Source organism: Urocitellus parryii, chromosome 8, assembly GCF_045843805.1.
Source record: "Urocitellus parryii isolate mUroPar1 chromosome 8, mUroPar1.hap1, whole genome shotgun sequence".
Classification (NCBI taxonomy): domain Eukaryota; kingdom Metazoa; phylum Chordata; class Mammalia; order Rodentia; family Sciuridae; genus Urocitellus; species Urocitellus parryii.
Window position 1 is genome coordinate 28,874,126 of NC_135538.1, and position 22,230 is coordinate 28,896,355.

Genomic DNA, 22,230 nt, shown 5'->3' on the forward strand with positions numbered 1-22,230 from the left:
TTCCTGAAAGTGTTCTGTACCTCGATAACTTACAGAAAACAAAACAAAATCATTCTGTTGAAGATACTGAATCAATACTCTAAAATTCTCTCTTGTCAATCCAGTCATACCTTCTAAGCTCTAAGGAATATACAATAAGTTCTGATATTTTGCCAGTTGCTACCTCATAGGAGAGTGATGGTGACCTTTGGTCAGTTTAGAAAGACTGTCTATACAGGGAGTAAGAACTTGGGACTCTGGAGTCAGCTGTCAGGGTCTGATCCAGTCCTACCAACAGTTTGCTGTGGTGTCTGTGAATGTTGGTCCTCCACAGAAGGAAAACAATAATCCCTAACACATATATTGATGTAAGAATTATATGTACTAAGGCACATGAACCGTTCAACACAGTACTGAGCACACACTCAGAAAGACAGAAACATCTGCTGCTTTGTGACCAATATTTCCCTAATTTGTAATTAATCTTTAAGTTTTATTAAGAAATACTATACTATGATTTTTGCCATTATATCTACATGGGTAGTAAATTATTTCTGTTGTGGATGGCTTCCCGATGACTGTTAGCACGGACTGAAAGACAATTACTGATACCATTTGGATCTTTTCTGTACAGTCTACTATCCCTTGTTGCCCTTGAGCCATTTCAATGTTTTCTCTTGGGAACTTTACTATATTTTTTTATTCTTCAATTTAGTCTTTTCTCAATTTCTGAATCATCTAGTAGCAAGTCTGTATTAGTTGGTGGCCTTGGAGGGATCTGCGTCCCGTCTGCAGGCTCACACTATGACCCTAAAACCTCTCTCCGTGATCAGAGCCTCTGCTCCAGCCACCACATCCTCTCTGGGAAATAAACTGACTCTCCATACATCCCAGGAATGAAAAGAGGATATGATAGAATAAGATTAATTTTGTTTAATGTTAAATTAAATGAATAGAAGACTATTATCTTGAGCCTATCTCTATAATTTTTCTATATAAGAAACTGCAACCTAACTTAATATGTAAACTAACTGAAACCTAACGAACTTAGAAGTGTGCTTTTGTTGTAACTGATAGCCAGATCTGAGCCAATCACAGGCAACCAACTGATCAGACCCTATCCAAATGAGGCAAACACCTGCTATGACCAAACAAGTCACTTCTGCCATTGACTTCCATGTTCTCTCTATAAATACACACTTCCCACATCACAGAGCTCTGAACTTCCCCTTCTGAATGCTGCCCAATTCCTAAATTGTTCTTTGTTCAAGTAATCTCTGTTAAGTTTGTCTTTTCTTTTAATAATAGAAAGAGACATCTTCTGCCTAAAGATAAAGCCTCTGGGTTCCCACTGCCCACAAAAGTAAGATCCTAATATTTCCTGCATTAAGTGATTTAAGTATCAATCTTCCCCAATAAATAAGGATATTATCACTGAATTACTTTTTGACTAATATCATGTGGTTATGAGCACAATTAGAGGCTATAAATAAACATGAATACATTAGGCTTCCATAGTATTGATGAAATATATTGCCAAGAGGTCATAGTTTTGCTTTACTTATTCTCAAGAGTTTGTGAAAAGATGAGACATTCTGATTTGGGAGAAAAAATTGATATTAATAGCTGAGAAAATATCAAAAAGACCAGTTTTAGTGTTTTAGACTGGTATAATTTCTATTAGAATAAATTTGATAATAATAACTGTAGAGCATAATCTCTATTAGGTTAAATTTAGTAACAACAATTATCTAGTAATGTCAGTCACAGGTGCTCAGTATTGACCTTTAAATGCTATATTTGCCTTGATAGTCTTCTATAGTAGCATTGATATGCTGATTACAAAAAAAAAACCCTATTTGTTGTAGAAAATTTTGTTAAATACATAAAGAAACACAGATAAGAAAACTTAAATTATCTGGGTTTTCTCCTTTCTCCCTTAGACAGTGACCCTATCTAGACAGCCACTATCACAATTTCTAAACAGATTGGAACTATCAGGCTACAAACTTGGGAGTAGACATTTGCTTTGTTTTCTTGACTTCAGATCTTTCTGACTTCTCAAACTTTTTTGGTGTTACAAACGACATTAGACAACACATGGTAAACTTGTTTGTTTATTTATTTATTTATTTATTTATTTAGTAAAATCAGGATTTCCTCGCTCGCCTACTTTTATCCAGGATATTCATATATCCTTTGATGCAGGATTTTAGTTTCATTCCTCAGACTCATGTAAACATAAAACATCTGAAGAGATGTGAGATGTGGAGGGTGTCTTGACACTGCTCCCTAGGACAGATATGATAGATATTGTTGCTGCTTCCAACACAATACTGTGCTCTTCATGTGGCTGCCACAGAAAACTGCTACCAGGAGTTAATCCTAAAGTGTCCCCCATTCTTGCCCCATCTTTGTATCCTTTACTCAAAATGCAATTTAAACAATAAGCTACTCTATTCAAAATTCAGCCTCTGGAGGAATATCCCTTCTTCTAGTCCTTCTAGAGTTAAACCTAAATGGTGTTGTAATTCTATACAATTCTCTTGCCTGCTTCCAGCAAATGATGCCTTATGATATAGAGCCATCTATAAAGCAGATGCAAAATTGTTCACCCTCAGCCAGCTAGCCACTGGGACCATCCATGAAGTCATAGGGTGAACTGAAGGATAAAAGTAAAGTGGTGGCACACTGGATATGTGAATGATCTTTTTTTTTTTCAAGTTTAACACTATTATTTTTATTTTACATACAATAATGAGAGGGAGGTGTTTTATGCTTTCTTGTTGTTTTGTAGAAATTCTAAACATATATTCAGAACAGTAATTTTTAACTATACAAGTTACAAGTATGTTCTCCCAGATTTTTGCTTAATTTTCTTTATTAGCTACACATAACATTACAATGATCTTGGCAATTCATACGTTTGAATCAATTGGGGTATAATTTCTCATTTTTCTGATTGTACAGATTGCAGACTGTGAATAATCTTTCTAGGAAAGGTACTTTTGCTTTCAGGACCCACTGAGTCCTATCTGAAAAGAACTATGCCTGCTTAATTATGAAGTGTAGTTAGGGCCTTCCCAACTTTAAGACCAGATGGATCTTATATAATAGAGTTCACGATGGACAGCTTCTTTCAGTAAGAATATTAGAAGAATATTTATCTCTACAATATTTTCTTAATGTGAGTTACCATGCTGGAAGAAAGACAAAAATATAGACTGAGATAGAGTGATATGAATCAAATATCCATCCTCATGTGGTGGGGGGAAGACAAGGAAAGATAAAAAAGCCATTACAGAGGGATATTATTGAGTTCATTTCTGTAAACAACATTGGCTTTTCAGAGAGATTTAAAAAAAAAAAAAACAACAGCCCCTAACAGATAGGAATGGCCTATACCTACCAGATAGACTGGTTTTGCAAAACTTGGCATTAACAACTGGATCTCAACACTGTCCTGTCAGATGTAAGCAATTTCCCAGAACATCTTCAGATAAGACCATGCCGTGGGTGTAATGGTAGGACAAAAATACCACTTCATAATCACATCTGAAAAGAGATGCAAAACATGAACACAGCCCAAAACACAAAAGGACCAAGCATCCCCTAACATAAGATTCTTTTTTAAAACACTTAAATTTTAAAAAAAATATATTAAAAGTATATTTGGTTACTCTCATAAGGTACAGCAAGCCTAGCTATCAGAGTCAGGTCTCAAGGTCCCTGGCTGATACATCAGTATTTGCTTCTGAAATATTTTCACTTATTTATTTACCTGGAAAAGAGACCTATAGTTTGAATACAATTTTGAAACTGCTTTTTGACACTGAAATGTACTATAAAGGGTGATACAGGGGCTGGGATTGTGGCTCAGCAGTACAGCACTTGCCTAGCATGTGTGAGGCCCTAGGTTAGATCCTCAGCACCACATAAAAATAAATAAATTAAATAAAGGTATTATGTCCAACTAAAACTAAAAAAAAAAAAAGAGTGATACAGATTGTCAATGGAATGTATGATAACTCTAGATGAATTTTGAGAAAATGTTATTAGATAACAAAAATGTAAAAGAAATTCTCTACCATTTTAGAAATATCCACTCCCTAGCCTCATTTTTGTTGTTATTGTTCTTTATATGGACATTAGAGTGTATTTTGACACATTATACAGACATGGAGTACAACTGAGTATCCAATTCTTGTGGTTGTACATAAAGTGGAGTTTCACTAATTGTGTATTCTTATATGAACATAGGAAAGTTAAATCCAATTCATTCTACTGTCTTTCCTATTTCGATCCTCTCTCCCTTCTCTTCATTCCCCTTTGTCTAATCCAATGAACTTCTACTCTTCCATCCTTCCCCAGCCTTATTGTGTGTTAGCATCCACATATTAGAGAAAGCATTTGGCCTTTGATTTGGGGATTAGCCTATTTTACTTGGCATTATAGTCTCTGGTTCCTTTTATTTACCAGCAAATGCCATGATTGCATTCTTCTTTATGGCTGAGTAATATTCCATGCACCACATTTTCTTCCTTCATTCATCTATTAAGGGTACCTAGGTTGGTTCCATACCTTGGCTGTTGTGAACTGAGCTGCTATTAACATTGATGTGACTACATCACTGTAGTATGTTGATTTGAAGTCTTTGGGTACAGACAGTGGAGTGGGAAAACTGGATCAAATGGTGGTTCCAGTCCAAGTTTTCTGAGGAATCTCCACATTGCTTTCTATAGTGTTTGCACCAATTTGCAGTCCTATCAGAAATGTATGAGTGTACCTTCTTCCCCACATCCTCCAGAACATTTATTGTTACTGGTATTCTTGATAATTACCATTCTGACTGGAGTGAGACGGAATTTCAGTGTAGTTTTAATTTGCATTTCTCTAGTTGCTAGAGATGTTAAACATTTTTTCATATATTTGTTGACTATTCATATTTCTTTTTCTGTGAAGTGCTGTTCAGTTCCTTTGCCCAGTTACTGGTTGATTGGTTATTTTATTTTGAGTTTTTTGTTTGTTTTTGTTTTTGGTTTTTGGTGTTAAGTTTTTTTAGTTCTTTGTATATCCTGGAGATTAATGCTGTATTTAAGGAAGAGGTGGCAAAGATTTTCTCCCATTCCTTAGGCTCTCTGTTCATGTTCTTGATTGTTTCCTTTTCTGTGAAGAACCTTTTTAGTTTGAAGCCATTGCATTTATCGATTCTTGATTTTATTCTTGTGCTTTAGGAATCTTGCTGAGGAAGTCATTTCCTAAGCCAACATGATGGAGAGTTGGGTTTACAACATCTTCTACTAGTTTCAGGGTCTCTGGTCTAATCTCTAGGTCCTTGATCCATTTTGAGTTGAATCTTGTGCAAAACTTCCAGTTTTCCTCACCCCATTTGTTGAAGAGGCTATCTTTTCTCCAACATATGTTTATGGTGCCTTGGTCTAGTATGAGATAACTGTGTTTATGTGGGTTTGTCTCTGTGACTTCTACTCTGTGCCTTTGGTCTTTGTGTCTGTTTTGGTGCCAATATAAGGCCGCTTTTGTTACTATGGCTCTGTAGTATAGTTTAATGTCTGGTGTTATGATGCCTCCTGCTTTACTTCTCTTGCTAAGAATTGCTTCAGCTAATCTGGGCCTCTTATTTTTCCAAATATATTTCATACTGCCTTTTCTATTTCTATGAAGAATGTCATTGGAATTTTTTTGATATTTATTTTTTAGTTGTAGTTGAATACAATATCTTTAATTAATTTTTTTATTTTATGTGGTGCTGAGGATAGAACCCAGGGCCTCGCCCATGATAGGCAAGTGCTCTACCACTGAGCCACAACCCCAATCCTGTCATTAAAACTTTAATAGATTTGCAGTAAATCTGTATAGTGCTTTTAGTAGTATGGCCATCTTGACAATGTTATTTCTGCACATCCATGAACATGGGAGATCTTTTCATCTTTTAGGGTCTGCTTCAATTTCTTCTTTAGTATTCTGTAGTTTTCATTATAGAGCTCTTTCACCACTTTTGTTAGATTGATTCCCTTTTTTCTTTGTTTTTTTGAGGCTATTGTGAATGGGATAGATTTTCTCAACTGATACATCATTGGTGTATAGGAAGATAATTGATTTATGGGTGTTAATTTATATCCTGCTACTTTGCTGAATCCCTTTGAGTTCTAGAAGCTTTCTGGTGATGATTTTTGGGTCTTCTAAATATAGGATCATGTTGTCAGGAAATAGAGATACTTTGAATTCTTATTTTCATATTCACATCCTTTAATTTCTTTCTTTGGCCTAATTGCTCTGGCTATAGTTTCAAGGATGATGTTGAATAGAAGTGGTGAAAGAGGACATCCTTATCTTGTTCCAGTTTTTACAAGGAATGCTTTTATTTTTTCTCCATTTCGGATGATGTTGGACTTGGGTTTAACCTATATAACTCTTACAATGTTGAGGTATGTTCCTACTATTACTAGTTTTCCTAGTATTTTGAACACGAAGGTGTGCTGCATTTTGTCAAATGTTTTTCCTTCATCTATTGATATAATCATGTGATTCTTGTGATGAATGACATTTATTGATTTCCATATGTTGAACCAAGCATGCATCCCTGGGATGAACCCCATTTGATCATGGTGCACTATCTTTTAAATGTGTTTTTGTATGTGATTTGCCACTATTTTATTAATAATTTTTACATCTAAGTTCATAAAGGATATTGGTCTGAAGTTTTCTTTCCTTGATGTGTCTTTGTCTGGTTTTGGTATCAGGGTGATATTAGCTTCATAGAATGAGTTTGGAAGGGTTCCCACTTTTTCTATTTCTATTCATTAGCTCTTCTTTGAAGGTCTAGTAGAACTCAGCAGAGAATCTATCTTGTCTTCTTTGTTGGTAGGCTTTTAATGGTGTCTTCAATTTCATTGCTTGGAATTGATCTTTTTAAATTCTCTATGTCTTCCTGATTCAATTTGGGTAGGTCATATGTCTCTAGAAACTTGTCAATGTTTTCAAGATTTTCTATGTTATTAGAGTATAAACTTTCAAAATATTTTCTGATTATTGTCTTTATTTCAGTAGTGTCTATTATGATATTTATTTTTCATCACAAATTTTAGTAATTTGAGAGTTTTTCCCTCTTTCTCTTTGTTAGCTTTGCTAAGGCTTATCAATTTTATTTATTTTTCTAAAAAAAACTTTGTTTTGTCAATTTTTAAATTTTTTTGTTTCAATTTTATTAATTTTGGCTCTGATTTTAAGTATTTCCTCTCTTCCACTGCCTTTGTTGATGATTTGTTCTTTTTCTAGGGCTTTCATATGTAATGTTAGGTTACTTATTTAGTGACTTTCTATTCTTTTAATGAATGAGCTCACTACAATGAATTTTCTTCTTAGAACCACCTTCATGGTGTCTCAAGAGATTTTGATATATTGTATTGGTATTCTCATTTACCTCTAAGTATTTCTTTATCTCATCCCTGATTTCTTCTGCTGTCCATTGGTCATTAAATAGCATATCATTTAGTTTTTACATACTTAGTCTCTAGAGTAGCTTTTATTTTCTATTTTATAATTGATTTCTAATTTCATTTCATAATAATCTGATATAATGCAAGGGGTATTATCTATTTAATTTTTGTATTTACTAAGAGTTGCTTTGTGGCCTAACAAATGGTTTATTTTAGAAAAGGATCCATGTGCTGCTAAGAAGAAAGTATATTCAGTTTTTTTTTTTTATTGATTGTTCCAAACATTACAGAGCTCTTGATAAATCATCTTTCATACATTTGACTCTATTGGGTTTTGAACTCCCATTTCTACCCCAAATACAGATAGCAGAATCACATCTGTTACATACTCACATTTTTACATAATGGCATATTAGTCACTGTCTTAATCTGCTACCTTTCCTAACCCCTACTATCCCCCCTCTCCTCCCCTCCCACCTTCCCTCTCTGCCTCCTCAGCTGTTGTTCAATTCTCTCCCTTTTTTTCCCCCCTCCCCCTTGCCCATCATAATCTCTTATACTTTTGTGTATTATTGAAGGTCTCCTACCATTTGCAAATCCTTTCCCTTCTCTTTCCCTTTCTCTCCCCCCATTCGTCTTTGTTTACAGTTAGTCTTTTCCTCATGCTCTTCCTTCCTGTTTTGTTCTTTGTTGCTCTCTTTATGTCAAAGGAGACATTTGGCATTTGTTTTTTAGGGCTTGGCTAGCTTCACTTAGCATAATCTGCTCTAATGCCATCCATTTCCCTGCAAATTCTATGATTTTGTCATTTCTTATTGCTGCATAATACTCCATTGTATATAAATGCCACATTTTTTTTTATCCATTCATCTATTGAAGGGCATCTAGGTTGGTTCCACAGTCTAGCTATTGTGAATTGTGCCGCTATAATCATTGATGTGGCCATATCCCTATAGTGCGCTCCTTTAAGGTCCTCAGGGAATAGTCCGAGAAGGGCTATAGCTGGGTCAAAAGGTGGATCCATTCCCAGCTTTCCCAGGAATCTCCATACTGCTTTCCAAATTGGCCTCACCATTTTGCAGTCCCACCAGCAGTGTACAAGTGTACCCTTTTCCCCACATCCTCGCCAACACTTATTGTTATTTGACTTCATAATGGCTGCCAATCTTACTGGAGTGAGATGGTATCTTAGGGTGGTTTTGATTTGCATTTCTCTGATTGCTAGCGATGGTGAGCATTTTTTCATGTACTTGTTGATTGATTGTATGTCCTCCTCTGAGAAATGTCTGTTCAGGTCCTTGGCCCATTTGTTGATTGGATTATTTGTTATTGTTTAATTTTTTGAGTTCTTTGTACATTCTGGAAATTAGGGCTCCATCTGATGTGTGGGGGGTAAAAATTTGTTCCCAGTATGTAGGCTCTCTATTTACCTCTTTTATTGTTTCTCTTGCTGAGAAAAAACTTTTTAGTTTAAGTAAGTCCCATTTGTTTATTCTTGTTGTTAACTCTTGGGCTATGGGAGTCCTATTAAGGAATTTGGAGCCCGACCCCACAATATGTAGATCATAGCTAACTTTTTCTTCTATCAGACGCAGTGTCTCTGGTTTGATATCTAGCTCCTTGATCCATTTTGAGTTAACTGTTGTGGCTGGTGAGAGAAAGGGATTCAATTTCATTTTGTTGCATATGGATTTCCAATTTTCCCAGCACCATTTGTTGAAGATGCTATCCTTCCTCCATTGCATATTTTTAGCCCCTTTATCAAATATAAGATAGTTGTAACTTTGTGGATTAGTCTCTGTATCCTCTATTCTGTACCATTGGTCTACCCGCCTGTTTTGGTACCAGTACCATGCTGTTTTTGTTACTATTGCTTTGTAATACAGTTTGAACTCTGGTATCGCTATACCTCCAGATTCACACTTCCTGCTTAGAATTGCTTTTGCTATTCTGGGTCTTTTGTTTTTCCATATGAATTTCATGATTGCTTTATCTATTTCTTCAAGAAATGCTGTTGGGATTTTGATTGGCATCACATTAAACCTGTAGAGAAATTTTGGTAATATCGCCATTTTGATGATGTTAGTTCTGCCTATCCATGAACAGGGTACATTTTTCCATCTTCTGAGATCTTCTACTATTTCTCTCTTTAGGGTTCTGTGGTTTTCATTGTATAAATCTTTCACCTCTTTTGTTAGGTTGATTCCCAAGTATCTTATTTTCTTTGGGGATATTGTGAATGGAGTGGTTTTCCTTATTTCCATTTCAGAGGTTTTGTTGCTGATATACAGGAATGCCTTTGATTTATGCGTGTTGATTTTATATCCTGCCACTTTGCTGGATTCATTTATTAACTCTAGCAGCTTCTTTGTAGACCCTTTTGGGTCTGTTAAGTATATTATCATGTCATCCGCAAATACTGATAATTAAACTTCTTCTTTTCCTATTTTTATGCCTTTAATTTCTTTTGTCTGTCTAATTGCTCTGGCTAGTACTTCGAGAACTAAATTGAATAGAAGTGGTGATAGAGGGCACCCCTGTCTTGTTCCAGATTTTAGGGGGAATGCCTTCAATTTTTCTCCATTTAGGATGATGCTAGCCTGAGGTTTAGCATATATAGCTTTTACAATGTTGAGGTAAGTTCCTGTTATCCCTAGTTTTTCTAGTGTTTTGAACATAAAGGGATGCTGTACTTTGTCAAATGCTTTTTCTGCATCTATCGAGATGATCATATGGTTCTTGTCTTTAAGTCTATTGATGTGGTGAATAGTATTTATTGATTTCCGTATATTGAACCATCCTTGCATCCCAGGGATGAATCCTACTTGGTCATGGTGCACAAGTTTTCTGATATGTTTTGTATTCGATTCGCCAGAATTTTATTGAGAATTTTTGCATCCAAGTTCATTAGAGATATTGGTCTGTAGTTTTCTTTCCTTGAAGTATCTTTGTCTGGTTTTGGGATCAGAGTGATGTTGGCCTCATTGAATGAATTTGGAAGAGCTCCTTCTTTTTCTATTTCTTGAAATAGCTTGAAAAGAATTGGTATTAATTCTTCTTTGAAGGTTTTGTAGAACTCCGCTGTATACCCATCCGGTCCAGGGCTTTTCTTGGTTGGTAGTCTTTTGATGGCTTCTTCAATTTCTTCCTTTGTTATTGGTCTGTTTAAATTTTGTGTGTCTTCCTGTCTCAATCTGGGCGAATCATATGCCTTAAGAAATTTATCAATATCTTCACTATCTTCTATTTTATTGGAATATAGGGTTTCAAAATACTTTCTAATTATCTTCTGTATTTCTGTAGTGTCTGTTGTGATATTGCCTTTTTCATCCCGTATGTTAGTAATTTGAGTTCTCTCTCTTCTTCTTTTCGTTAGTATGGCTAAGGGCTTGTCTATCTTATTTATTTTTTCAAAGAACCAACTTTTAGTTTCATCTATTTTTTCAATGGTTGTTTTTGTTTCAATTTCATTGATTTCTGCTCTAATTTTAATTATTTCTTGTCTTCTACTACATTTGCTGTTGTTTTGTTCTTCCTTTTCTAGATTTTTGAGGCGTAGTGTGAGTTCATTTATTTGTTGGTTTTTTCTTTTTTTGAGAAAAGAACTCCAAGAAATGAATTTCCCTCTTAAAACTGCTTTCATTGTGTCCCATAGATTCTGGTATGTTGTGTCTGTATTATCATTTGACTCTAAGAATTTTTTCATCTCCTCCTTTATGTCTTCTGTAACCCATTGATCATTCAATAACATATTGTTCATTTTCCATGTGGTGTAAGGTTTTTCCTTCCTTCTTTTATTATTGATTTCCAATTTCATTCCATTATGGTCAGATATGGTGCATGGTATAATCTCCACACCTTTATATTTACTAAGAGTTGCCTTATGGCATAATATATGGTCTATCTTTGAGTAGGATCCATGTGCTGCTGAGAAGAACGTGTATCCACTTGATGATGGTTGATATATTCTATATATGTCGGTTAAGTCTAGGTTGTTGATTGTGCTGTTGAGTTCTATAGTTTCTTTATTCAATTTTTGTCTAGAGGATCTGTCTAATGGCGAGAGCGGTGTGTTGAAATCACACACTGTGTTGTTGTCTATTTGACTCTTGAACTTGAGGAGGGTTTGTTTTATGAATGTTGCAGCTCCATTGTTTGGTGCATACACATTGATAATTGTTATGTCTTGTTGGTGGATGGTACCTTTTAACAGTATATAGTGCCCTTCTTTATCTTTCTTGATTAACTTAGGTTTGAAGTTGATTTTATTCGATATGAGTATGGCCACTCCTGCTTGTTTTCGAGGGCCATGTGAGTGGTATGATTTATCCCAACCTTTTACCTTCAGCCTGTGTATGTCTTTTCCTATCATATGAGTCTCCTGAAGGCAGCATATTGTTGGATTTATTTTTTTGATCCAGGTTACTAGCCTATGTCTCTTGATTGGTGAGTTTAGGCCATTAACATTCAAGGTTACAATTGAGATATGATTTGTACTTCCAGTCATGCTTCTTTATTTATGTATTTTAGTTTGGCTAATTTTACTTTTGGGTTATTTTCCTCCCCTTTTACTGAGCTACTTCCTGCTATTGGTTTTGTGCACTATTTTTCAACTCCTCTTCTTGTAGTATTTTGCTCAAAATACTTTGCAGTGCTGGTTTTCTTGCTGCGAATTCTTTTAGCTTTTGTTTATCATGAAAGATTTTAATTTCGTTGTCAAATCTGAAGCTCAATTTTGCTGGATACAGTATTCTTGGTTGGAATCCATTATTTTTCAGTGTTTGAAATACATTGTTCCAGGATCTTCTCGCTTTCAAAGTCTGTGATGAGAAATCAGTCGTTAACCTAATTGGTTTACCCCTGAATGTGATCTGCCTCTTTTCTCTCGTAGCTTTTCATATTCTCTCCTTGTTCTGTATGTTGGCTATCTTCATTATTATGTGTCTTGGAGTTGGTCTATTATGATTTTGAAAGCTTGGGGTCCTGTAGGCTTCCAGGATTTGGCAATCCATTCTATCTTTCATCTCTGGGAAGTTTTCTACAATTATTTCATTTAACATGCTGTCCATTCCTTTGGTTTGAATCTCTGTTCCTTCTTCTATCCCAATGACTCTCAAATTTGGTTTTTTTATGACGTCCCATATCTCTTGAATAGATTGCTCGTGGGTTTTAAGCATCTTTTCTGTGTTGACTATACTCTTTTCAAGTTGATAAACCTTGTCTTCATTATCTGATGTTCTGATTTCTACTTGATCAAGTCTATTTGTAATATTCTCGTTTGAATTTTTAATTTGGTTTATAGTTTCCTGCAATTCTAGGATTATCGTTTGATTTTTTTTAAGATCTCTATCTCCTGGTAGAGCTCGTTCTTTGCCATTTGAATTTTTTTGTTTAATTCATTTTCAAAATATACTTTTATTTCTTGGACTTGCTGTCTCACGTCTTCTCTAATATTCCTTTCCATTTGAGTTAGGTATGCCTTGAGTTCTTTCCCTATCCCTGCTTCTGATGTTTCTATGTCCTCCTGTAGCATTAAGTTGTCTTGCATTGTTTGTACTCCTTTTTTCCCTTGTTTTCTCATGTTGTCCACGTTACTTCCCAGCTCTTTTTGATTGTCGTGTTTCTGCTCTCTTCTATAGCTTTGTTTTGGTTCTGTATTACTCTGATGTCTCTCCTTTGTGTTGTTAAACTATGCCTGCTAACTTGGATTCCGCTGGGAAGGAATTCTGACATCTGAGTTCCAGTGACAACACTGCACTGCTATGGCGGGCCCCAGGCTCCTTGCTGGGGTGTCCTAAAGGGGGGTGTGACTGGACTGCCTCTGTTTGATTTCGGTTCCCAGTCACGGCAGGCAGGCAGTCTCCAGCCGCCCAGTATCACAGGCCGCTGGCGGGTGATCGGTCGTCTGCGGGCGGCATTCTCCTACCGCCCAGTTACGCAGGCAGTGGGTGAACTGTCGCAGGCGGGCCTGTGGTTTCCAGCCGCCCACTGGCCAGGGTCTTGCCTCTAGTCTCCTGGTTTCTCCTGTTAGTCTTGATTTCTCCTGTTTTGTTGTTGCAATCTGTCGGAGAGTGGTGGTGGATACTTCAACTTTCCAAGATGGTGGCCGCTGACTGCCTCTGTGGAGTGTCCGCTGTGGGGGATGGGACTGTACAGCTTCCTTCCCCTTCTGAAATCCCGTACTCAGCCCAAGGCTCAGTGTGGGCTTGGCTGGCGGGATTCCACCTAATGGTAGTCCCTAATCTCCCTGCTTGCTAATTAATGGCTTCTCTGCAGCGCCACGCCTTCTGTAGCCGAGGGGCAGGCCGCACGAGTCAGTCGGCCTGGATCTCCAGGGTCCTGCTGCTGGCTGTTGGGATCCCTGGCACTCTATCACTTTGATTTTTTCTGCTTGCCCCTCCCCCAGCACTGGCTAGCCAGGTTTCGTTTGGGCTGCTACTGGGAGGAGGGGTTGGAGGTCAGGTGTCTCTAGTTTCCCCCAAGTCTTTATGGAGGCTCAGCTTGATACTCTCTCTCCCAGAAAGCCTAGGAGAGATTTTATGCGAATTCCCGATGTCTGGGGGGTGAGCTGATTGACACAAACCTGTTTTGATGTTGCAATCTGTGGGAGAGTGGCGGTGTATCCTTCAGCTTTCCCGGATGGTGGCCGCTGACTGCCTCGGTGGAGTGTCCGCTGTGGGGGATGGGACGGGACTGTACCTCTTCCTTCCCCTTCTGAAATCCCGTACTCGGCCCAAGGATCAGTGTGGACTTGGCTGGCGGGATTCCACCTAATCTGTATTCAGTTGCTGATGGATGAAATATTCTATATATGTCTGTAATGTCTAAATTATTAATTGTATTTTTAGTTCTATAACTTCTTTATTTAGTTTTTGTTTGGAGAATCCATCCAGTGATGAAAGAGGTGTGTTAAAGGCACCCAGTATTATTGTGTTGTGGTCTATTTGATTCTTGAAATTGAGAAGGGTTTGTTTGATGTCCATTGCTTGGGGCATAAATACTTGTGGTGCCAACTGCCAGGATGGGTCAGGCTCTGGCTGACCATACATGGCTTCTCTTGGAAGCATCAGGGACATTTTCCAGTGACCCTCTTCTTTGCAGAATGTGCACTGGTTGGCTTCCTGTTCTCTAGGGTCCTCTCAGTCTCCCTGATTAGCAGATCTGGTGACTCACCAGAGTTGCAGGGCTCAGACAAGGATACTATCATTCTCTGGTCCTGGCTGACCTTAGAAGGCAAGGGCCAAAATGTTGATTAGTTTTTCCTCAGCCCTTTTACTTCCTTGTTTTAGTGTCCAAGTTTGGTTTTAAACACACAGCAAGCCAGTTTCACCAGTATTAAAGAGGGATTAACAGGTTATAACTTCAATACCTATAATTTTGCAGTTACCCCTTTCATTTAATTGGGATTATTATTAGAACTGGAAGTCAGCAGTATATACTTTCTGTCTTATAGGTGTGATAGCTTATTATCCCAAACCAACCCAAGTTGGCTTTTTTTTTTAAGAAATGTTATCTCTGTAAAGCACTAACAGGCAACAGTTATACAGTTATAAAGCTTACAAGGAAAATATAAAATGAAATTAACAGAGAAAAAACATATTCAGTTTGTGTAATAGCCAGGAATGAAGGAAAATGACTTATATAATCTTTAACCTTTACTTACTTAAATATTGTATTCCCTTTTTCAGATCACAGTAATCTTTACAACAAAAATCAAACTTCTGAACACAACTTTAAATGAGCTGAAATCTACCTATTTTGAAGCCATTTTAACATGGAGTAAGATGGGAGGCAGAGCATTATCTCAGGTAAGGCAGAGCTAACAAAAACACAATACAACATTACATCTGAAAATATGAATCAAAGAAAGTATAAGAGAGCTTTTAACTCTCTTTTTGTGGAAAAAGTGGAAGAATGCTTCCTTGTTTTATAGTGTCACTTTTAAACAGATCAGCCTCTCCTTATTATCTTCCAAAAATGCATTTAATCCCAATTCCAGTGTGAAGAGTAATACAAGATTGTATATATAACTTATTGCCAACAGGTTACTTTATCCAGCTATAAAACATCAAATTACATTAATAAATACTAACCAAATTTGTTATTTTTATACAAATCCAAGACTTTTGCTATACATAATTTTAGTTTGGAGAACAGGAACTTAGGAAAGTGCTCTCTTAAGCTTTACATTTAACTAAGTTTAACTTTAAAAGTACAATTTAGAATCCAGACTAAATGGTAACAATAATCACAGGTCTGGGTGGGTTAATGACAATCAAAGGATAGCCTTAAATCTCTTATACATTTAGGAAAAAAAGTTAATAATCAGAAATTGACTTAGTTAAGCAAACAGATATAAGACAGGTCTTCAGATGACAGTGTGGCCCTATAATGTCAATACAATGTATAAAAGAGAACACTTATTGGTTATCTTGCCTATAAACTTACACAAACTTTAATTTTATAAACTTTTACATAACACTTAGACAAGGCTTAGACAGATACAGTTCTCAGGTGCATATATTTTAGATGTCAACAATATTATTATAACCTAAATAACAGTTGTTTAACCAGTTACAAAGTAATCATTTAAGACTTTAAAACCAGTACAAACCATAATTCCTTTAAGACTTAGTTTCCCCAAGTAAGAAAACCTAACAAATACAAGAAAATTATCTCAGTAGATAAGAGCAGACCAATGTTTCAGACTTTGCTTCATATCAGTACATTAAAATTCAAATAACTTTGTGCTCATTGTAGCCAATTTCATCACAAACACAAACTTTTTGAGATTTGCTTTCTGCAAACCTCTGCAACTTAAATATTCACAACTTCACATCCTTAGTTTTGTTCTCTTCTATCTTGAACTTTAGCCCAAGAATATTACTTTACCAAATTACTTTCTCATCCAGAAACATTTCTTTTACCTTTTCAATTTTCTATACTAATATATATTTCTATACCTATAACTTTCTTTTATCATTTCTTAAATTTGTATTCTGAAAAAGTCCTTATGAATGTTATCTATGCATTTAATTTACACAACAATTTCATCCCAGGAGAGGGTTGGACAATCCAGCGCATACAAAAACTGTGTATTAATCATTTTCTCCCAAGTTGCATTCAAGGCATTGGAGCACAGGATATTTTTGAGACTAACCTGTCTCCATTATCATTATCACAATGCCATCAAATTTAAGTGAGTTCCTCACTGTCAATTGTACCCAAAGGCTCCTTCTGAACCTTTTTCTTATAGTAGATATATTGATATGTGGTGGAGGAGGCCCTTTCCATCTTTTTCTTTAGGTTTCCTTGAAGATCCCTTTGCAGAGGCTCCTAAACAACACAGATTGGCCTTGTTTCTGTCTTTTCCTTTTCTGGGTTCAGTTATTTATTCTACCAATTTTCCCCAACATCTAGTGTGATGGGATAGCAAGAATTGCTCTGTCCCAGTGACTAACATCCCCTAGCCAAATGAGGTGTCCTGTCGGATCTTTAAAAGGCAGACTATTCCTGTCTCTAGGTCATAAACTGACAGTGCTGGAGCCTACTGTCACATCCTTTGTGGCCAGAAGTCTCCCCCACCCAGGAGCAAAGGGGGCTGTTAGGAGGGGCAGAGGCCAGGTTCTCTACACCCTAGGCAGCTTTCTGGGATTTTCACCCCTAGTTTAGAGCTGGTATCCTTGACCCACAGGGGGATGAACTGTGGCTGCCTGGGGCCAGGCTGAGAAACAGTGCTGGGAGTACCAGTACTGGATTTAAAGGATTGAAATCTTTTTTAACCCTTTCTTCTGATGGCCTGCTAACCTTGCACACCAGAGGCAGTGTCTTTTGGCACCATCAAGTTAGTTCCTGACTGATCAGACCCCCTATCATGCAACTGCATAACTATCTGTACAAACAGAATCTCCTTCATATACCTTACTCCTGACAGATTAACTTCAACTTCAGAATTGTATAATAATACAGAAAAAAAATTCAAGACCAGATTGTGTTACAGTAATCCATCTTTCTCTTAGATAGGCTTATCCCTATAGGTTGTCCATTCAGCCAAGATCTCTCTCCTCAAGAGACTACTGGTAAGATCAGTGCAGCTTGGCCCATGTCGCAAAGGGCCAGTAACAGACAAAAAAACAGACAGACAAGAGAGGATCACCAAAACCAGGGCTGACAGATGGGAACCTTTAAAACAGACAGACCCACACATACAAATTTCTTCCACTTACTTTACCTTTGACAGACTAACTCCAACTGCAAGAATGTACAATAATTCAGAAAGCTATTCAACAGTCAGATCATTAGAGTAAAACATTATCTTAGACTTACACATACCTATAGGTGGTGGCCCTTTCTTCAATTCGCTTCATCTCTGACAGACCAACTCCAATTGCAAGATTGTAAAAAAAAAAAAAAAAAAAACAGAGAGAGTCCACCAGAGAGGAGCCCCAAAACCATGGCCAATAGATGGTAACCTTTAAATTGACCTGCCAGGATCTTTCCCAAGACTCTACCTACAGAATCAATGTAGTATTGGCCATGCCTTAAAAGGGGCAGAAACAGACACAAACAAAACAGATAACCAGAGGGAATTCCCAAGCCCAAGGCCAACAAATAGGTAAAAACCTAGAACAAATCAAAAGGGACTAAATACCCCTAGGTTCTCAAGTTACTTAATAGTGACTATTACAACAGTGGCACGCAGATGTCCCCAGAAAAAGGGGCCAGATATTTCCATGAAGAACAACCAGATGTGTGGAATCAAGGGTCATGGTGTATACACCAGAGAACTTACCAAGTAGTCAAAGTTGTCACAACTTTTCCTAAGTTCAGTTTCCTTTTTCACAAAGTGGACCATAATGGAACAACCTGTACTGTTAAGGGAGAGAAGGTGGGAGTTCCCTGAAGCAAAAGAGCTTTGGTAGCTGTTGGGATGGACCCTCAATCCCTCCCTCTACTCACAGGAATAGTTCCTCGGATTCGACCCACGGTAAACTCATCCATCTCCTAACTCTCCTGCATTTGGCTCTCAACAAGTTTGCCAGCCACCTTACATCCTCATCATGGAAGCAGAATTACTTTGAGAACCAGACCTTCCCAAGAAAGATGATGTGGGGGTTGCTCTTGGATCCTATCAGGGGTACCAAATTTATTGCTGAAAGTTTGGTCCTTGTCCCTGATGCCAATCCAATAATGGAGACATTGTTTTGAGAAAAAGAAGTTTATTGCTTTGCTAGCAAAGAAGAAACATAGGGTCTCCTGTCCCAGAGGCTGGGATTCTCTACAATGTTAATTGTCACAATAAACACAAATTATGATCAGTTATTGCCCACGGTAAAAACAGTAAATTTACAAAAGTGTTTACAATTTCAGGAGTGAAGAGGGATAGAACAGAAGTGATAAAGGATGTGATGACTATGAGGGAGGAGGAGAGTAAATAGAAATAAAACATTGAAGTGGGGAAAAGAGAACAATGGAGATTGGTCATTAGGAGAAGAAAAGAGACAGAATTGAAGGACACAGATAAGTGAGAGGATAGTGTATGAGATAAAAATTTTTAAATGAAAATTTAAAAATACAAGAACAAAGCCAAAATGTACTAATAAAACATCCTAGTCCTCAAAATACTGATCCAAGAAAAATAACTGCTTTCAAAAAATGGTAGAAATAAGGAAAAAGAAACTGATATGAATGTGTACTACTGCCCATAAACCATTAAGGTCACAATGAAAAATGAAGAGAAAAAAAAAGATCTTGATGAAAAATTAAAGAATTGTTTTCATTGTAGTTCAAAAGATTCTCAGCTTCCCTTCTCTTCTGTGTTAGGTTGGGTTGTGGAAGTGAGAGAGGAAATTCCATTGGCTGGGCTCCTGGAGGCAGAGTTTAGGCTTAAGCAGGCTTCAGGTTCTTCCTTGAATGACAATTGGTCTGAAGATTTGAAATCAGTGCACCTCCCAGGACCAGCAGTTGCTGGTCCACAGGAGCTCCTCTGGGTCCCACTCATGCAGTGGAGGAGCCAATCCTTAGAGTCTTTAGTCACCTGTGGACCCCATGTTTTCTAGTGTCTCTGGTTCAGTTTCCAAACTCAATCAAACCTATCCTCACCCCTTTGAATTCCCCGTCAAGTGGTGTCTCTCTCAGCTGGTCGGCAAGCAGCTGGTTTGGGGGTGTGCGGAAAAGGGTCGGTTTCCCTTATCTGTATTCCCCTGTGTAAACCCCTCTCCATGTTTCATTTTCTCCTGGTCACTTAGGCACACTCCATGTCATGTGGTGTGGGTTTGCCAGGCCTCTATTACTGTCCAAGCTCAGTTTGCCAGGAATCGGTCCCCCCAGCTGCCAGCCCATGTGCCACAGCTGCAAAATGGTTTCTTCCTTTGTCCTCCACAGGAAGTCAGAGAGATGTGGGTTTTTTCCCCACACAGGAATATGATGCAGCACACCTTTCAGGTTAGTCAAGCAGTGTCTTGGATCTCTCCATACCCATACACAGGCCTCCTAAAAATGCAAGTTCCTCTAATTGACTTATCCCTCCACTTTTTTCATGGGGTCATTCCGGCAGGTGCTGGGGATTTCTTCTTTATGAGATCCAACCTCCAGATTCCCCCATCTGCTTGGAATGTCCAGAATTAATTCCCAGTAAAGTCCTCTTCCTTTTTTTAACACCCATCTTGCTGAGAAGCTGCCTGTCTACCTACTTGTTTTCACCCCACAGAGCAACATGGAAAGTGACCTTCTCTGTTGTGGAATTGTTGTCCTTGAATATGATTCTTTAACAATTCCAGGTTGAGAAACATACCCTATGGAAATTTAAGATCCCCAATCCAAATTACCCTCACTTCTTGACAGTATACAGTCCAGAGCAAAACTCTACTTTCTTGAACCCTCCTCAAAATATTCATCATAGCTAAAATTAATTTTTTTATAATGTAGTCTTACAGAATTCCACAATTCTCCATGGGATGCCTTTGTCCTCATTGCAATGAACATTAAACCCAAATTGTTCAACTCAAATGTATTCCTTGTGGTGCATGGCTATAGGGAAATGCTACAATGTTCTGCTAGGCCCAACTGAGAAACTTTCAAGATGCCTCCCAGAATTGTGTATCAGAAGACAGGAAGCAAGAGGAGCAGTTACCCATCTGCCCCACCCCCTTCAATTGTTCAAATGTTTCCCTTGAGGGTATTAAGTCACAGACTTCTGAGCAGTGAATGGATTCTGACCAAGGACATTCCTACCAGCATTCTTGGTGATAGAGCAACCACAAGGAGAAAGTAAAATGAGCCAAATCTGTATCCTAGAAACATCTCAAGTCTCTTTCGTAGTTCTCTTATAGGACTTGCTGCAGCATACTAATTGCCTTAGATATAGGATATAGGATGCCCTTGGACACAAGAGGGAAATGATTGAGCTGCTTGTACTGAAGCCTGGGCCATCAGGAGAGGCCTTACTCAAAGTTGGCAGATTTTTAGGTCATCCATGGAATAAGTAGCCTCCAAAATCTAAACAGGCCTACTAAACACTTAAAAATACACAATTCAACAGACTAGATGTGTATCAATGGATGAATGGATAAAGAACATATGGTATATTTATACATTCGAGTTTTATTCAGCCATTAAGACAAATAAAATTATGTCATTTGCAGGAAAATGGATAGAACTAGAGCCCATTATGTTAGACAAACTCAGAAGATTCAGTTTCATTTTTTTTCCCATAAGCAGAAGTTAGGAAAAAGGAAAAGAATGATGGGGGCAGATCTTATGAAAATCAAAGGGAAATCAGTAGAGGAAAGAGACTAAAGGGTGCAATAGATGAGGAAGTGATAGGAAGTAATAGTCACCAAATTATATTGTTATATTGTATATTGTGTATACATACAAATATGTAACAATAAATCCCATCAGTATGTACAACTATAAAGCACCAATAAAAAAATGTAGGAAAAAAAGAATATACAGGGTTCAAGAATTCATTCTTTAAATCAGTGAAGATATCTATCTTTTCCTGTTAAAGAAAGATTCCAAAACTTGTATTGAGGTGTCTATCACTGTATTTTCAAGAGTACATATACTACTAGGGCACCTAGCATATATGCAAATTTTCTTACCCCATCCACAAATCACCAATGTTATCTATGAGTATGATGCCCAACTGGTGAGATATCAATGCCCCAGGCACTAATTGAATAAGTTGATGAAAGGATAACTGGTATGTTGTTTTTGTTGAGGTTTTTTTTTTAAAGAAGCATTTTTAAGATCTTAATATAAAGACCATAGTTGCAGTAAATAGTTACTACTTGATTTATTTACTATAATTCTCCAAAATAGCCATCTTTCACTCTAGCCAAACTGCAGAATAAATGAGAATGTGAATCATTATTCTTATGTTATTGATGAGAGGAGAAATTTTTAAATTTTTTGTAAGACATATATACTAAAAATTACAAACACCTTTGAGAAAAATAATGTAGTTAAATAAATAAGGCATAGATGTTTGTGGCTCAGAAAAATAATAAAGTCTTAAAATGTCAATTTACCCAATTCAATTGTAATAAATTCTAACTGCTTTTATTTGGTGTATATTTTCAAGCTAATTCTAAAATTAATGTAGAAATGCAAAGGATTCAAAACATCCTAAAAACAAACTGGAGAATTTAACTACATAATCTCAATACATATTATAATCTATAATAGCCAAGAAAGTCTGGTATCAACATAAAAATAGATTCACAGATCAATGAAACTAAACTTACAATTCAGAAATTGACTCTCATCTATTCTGTATAGTCAATTGATT